The 3,876-nt window shown below is 43.8% G+C and overlaps 1 long non-coding RNA gene across 1 annotated transcript in view; it reads right to left on the bottom strand.

The window, feature by feature from the left end:
* The window catches only part of LOC104850930, an 11,098-nt gene that overhangs the window by 1,182 nt on the left and 6,040 nt on the right, over positions 1–3,876 (bottom strand). The gene's annotated exons all lie outside the window — the stretch shown is intronic.

The following is a 3,876-nucleotide window of genomic DNA, read 5'->3' as shown; positions in this document are numbered from 1 at the left end:
TCTCTCTCTCTCTCTCTCTCTCTCTCTCTGCCTTCCTGCCTCCTGCTCGCCTCGCTACAATAAAGATCTCCTGCCGGACCTCTCAGTGCGTGAGTGGCATAATTGGGCAAAAGGGCACGTGAACCCCCCTTTCATTGGTGTCAGAAGCGGGATCTGGGATTGCCAGGCCCACAGGCTAAAACTCCTGAGGCCCAAAACCCAGATTCTAGGGCGCCCCTGCTCAGCCCCCACCCGATGTCCCCGACCATTCTCCTCATCGCCATCTTCACAGCCACCACCAACCTGCTGATCTTCTGACCCACACTTTTTTGGGTAAGTTCCCCTTTCGGAAAAGTCTTCAGGGTAACGAGGACCCCAGACCTCAGACCACCCACTGGGATCACATTTGGGACACAGCCAGGCGCCAGGCTCTGTCCTCACTCTCTCGCACACCAGGTTTGCCACATTTGAGGTAAATCCGGGATTTAGCTTCACTTAAACTCCTATCTTGTGTAAGGGACGCTTTCGCAAGAAACCGAGTTTCCGTCCTCTAGACCAGGTCTAGAGAAGAGGGGGTCTTATCAGAACTCTTGGAGATGTCTGGTCTTCTGATAACCTCCTTATCCCGGTGGTCAGGGGCTCTGGCTCCTCCATACCCACAGGCTCTCCTTTGGGATGCTTACTCAGGAATTTGGAGGGTCTTAATTTAAAACCCAAACGGCTAATTCGCTTGTCTACTCAAATTTGGCCCCAATATAAATTAGGCAATCAAAACATCTGGCTGCCTAACGGCTCCTTTGAATGGGGTCTAATTAGAGACCTTTACAATTTATGTGAGCGACAAGGAAAATGGTCGGAGATCCCATATGTCCAAGGCTTTTCCTATCTTGCTAATCAGCCTTCTCTTTGTTCCACTGCCAAAACTGCTCCAATACTTTTGCTGACTCAAAGCCTTTCCGCTACCAATCCCTCTCCTTCTGACTCTCCCGCCCAACTCGATCAGGCAGATGATCCCCCTCCTTATCCTGCAGCAAAAATTCCTTCCACTCCTCCCCCTGCTCCATCTGACTCCTCCCAACCCTCTGAATCTCCTGCCTCTCTCATTTCCCCTGGACCTCCCACTGCCCCACCGCATGCGCCGACTCCACCCCTCACTCCCTCCAGGTCACACAAGGGCAACACGATGGCGCCCTTGCGAGAGGTAGCCGGAGCCGAAGGAATTGTCCGCGTTCATACTCCTTTTCCTATGTCTGAACTAGCTCTCATTCAGGCCAAGCTTGGTTCTTTTACAGCCCATCCAACAACCTTTATAAAACAATTTCAACTTTTGACTTAGTCTTATCAACTAACTTACCATGATCTTTTTGTAGTTTTAACCAATGCCTTAACTCCCAAAGAAAATAGAAGAGTGCTGGATCAGGCTCATGCACATGCAGACCAAGAACATTTAACCAACAATCACCACCCAGCAGGTGCTGCTGCAGTCCCTGATCAAGACCCAGAATGGGACTACAACACAGAGGTGGGAATTGCAGCTCGAAACAGGTACCAAAATTGTCTCCTTCATGGGCTCCGCGGAGCTGCCATGAAGGCCATTAATTATGAAAAGCTTAATGAAATTATACAAAACAAGAACGAAAATCCATCCACCTTTTTACAAAGGCTAACTGATGGCCTCCGTCAACATACCAAACTAGACCCTGAGTCTGTGGATGGTCAGAGATTAATTATGATGCATTTCTTCTCTCAGAGCTACCCCGACATTAGACTTAAACTAAAAAAGCTTGATCGGGGGCCCTTGACCCCTCAGGCAGAGGTTCTGGCCACAGCATTCAAGGCCTACTATGGCCGAGATGACCTCAAAATTACAAAGAAATATCAATTATTAACACAAGCTCTTAATTCGACCAGTCCACCTGCACCACAGGAAAGAAAACCCCTACAAAAGAGCTCCCAACCACCAGGCCCCTGTCACAAGTGTCATCAGGAAGGCCACTGGGCAAAGGACTGTCCTAATCCCAGAGTGCCAACTAAGCCCTGTCCCAAATGCCACCAGAGGGGACATTGGGGCACAGACTGTCCCTTGGCGTCCACCCGCCATCAGACCGTCAGCCCCACAGCTTCCCAACATGCGGACCTGATAGGTCTAGAGACAACGGAGGGACAATGAAGAGGCCCTGGCACATCTGGCCCAATGCGGATCACCGCCCAGGAGCCCAGGGTAATCTTGACTGTGGCAGGTAGGACCATTTCTTTCTTATTGGATACTGGTGCCAGCTTCTCTGCACTATGAGAATACTGGGGGCCTACCTCCCTTTCTCAGACTTCTATTGTTGGGGTAGAAGGCCAACTACAACGACCACACCAGACCCCTCCTACTATCATGCACTATTGGCAATCTTACATTTCTTCACTCATTTTTAGTCCTTCCATCCTGCCCGGTCCCTTTATTAGGCCGCGGTATTTTATCTCAAATTGGAACATCCATTCATTTTTCTATGCCGAACCCTTCCAACACTCCGACAACTTCCCTCTGCCTGGTACTATCTCAAGCCCTCCAATCCTCATCTTCCCAATCCAATTGGCCAATTAGCTCCTCTCTTGTTAATCCTCAAGTATGGGATATCCACTCTCCCTCAGTTGCCAAATGTCCCCCTGTCAAAATTCTCCTTAAAAATCCCTCACAATTCCCTAGCTTGGCACAATATCCCCCCCCCCGCTCTAACTTAGAGGGACTAACTCCCATAGTACATGATCACTTACAAAAGAGACTTCTGAGACATGCCAACTCTCCCTTTAACACTCTCATTTTAGAAAAAAAACAAAAAAACAAAAAAAACCACTCCAGGCTTTAAGAGCCCCAAGGCCAACACTGTGTTATCAGCTTGATGCTGCCTACAAAGGTCTGGAATCCAAAACCCTGCCAGAGAAACTTAAACTGTGCTTTACCGACATAAAGAGATTTTACAAGAAAAATCAAGTTATAAATTTTAACTATTTGATAAATGTATCTTTGTTTCAATTTGAGTTAAGTTTAATTGGTGTGCTTAAAACACTTCTTGTACAATACAAATTCTTTAATTGTGATTATAAGATTAACTTGCTCTTTTCTGTACTTTGTTGATAAAAACTCAAGGTTAATACTGTTCTATTGGCAGCCAGTCAAATTTTAAGATGTAACAATCTGAAAACAAGAAAAAGGACACTTTAAACTGAAATTTGTTATAGAAGGTTTATAATAAGTGAAACGGCAGAGGAAAAATATTAAAAAAAAACTATGGATAAAAGAGATATACTTTTGATATGAAAGGATTTTGTATGCATGTCTTGTTACTCAAGGTTAACTGTTCTATTGGCAGCCAGTCAAATTTTAAGATGTAACAATCTGAAAACAAGAAAAAGGACACTTTAAACTGAAATTTGTTATAGAAGGTTTATAATAAGTGAAACGGCAGAGGAAAAATATTAAAAAAAAAAAATGGATAAAAGAGGTATACTTTTGATATGAAAGGATTTTGTATGCATGTCTTGTTAGAAAGATATAAAGAAAGATATACAAGACCAGAAGGCTTAAGTATGTAGAAAAGGTATGTGGAAATGATTTAACAGGAAAATATGTATGTTTGCTTGTTGGTTTCAAGTTTGTTACAGAAGGTTTACTTTTATAGTAACAGCTTTCATTCCTTTTGATTCTAATTCTACGAGATCTGTTAATTGACTTACAAAGGTTTTGACTAGTCATAACTAAAAGATTTTATAATTCAATTGGCCAAAACCATCTGGGTACACTCTAGTTTAAATTGTCTTATATGTTTGTCTGTCTAAATGTTATCTGGTTTTTTAGGTCAAATAAAAATTTAAAAATAATTAAATATACACTTTTAAGTTTGGGTACAC

Source organism: Fukomys damarensis, unplaced genomic scaffold, assembly GCF_012274545.1.
Source record: "Fukomys damarensis isolate Sample0158 unplaced genomic scaffold, DMR_v1.0_HiC HiC_scaffold_28, whole genome shotgun sequence".
NCBI classification, from domain to species: Eukaryota; Metazoa; Chordata; class Mammalia; order Rodentia; family Bathyergidae; genus Fukomys; species Fukomys damarensis.
This window is presented reverse-complemented; position numbering and strand designations above follow the sequence as displayed.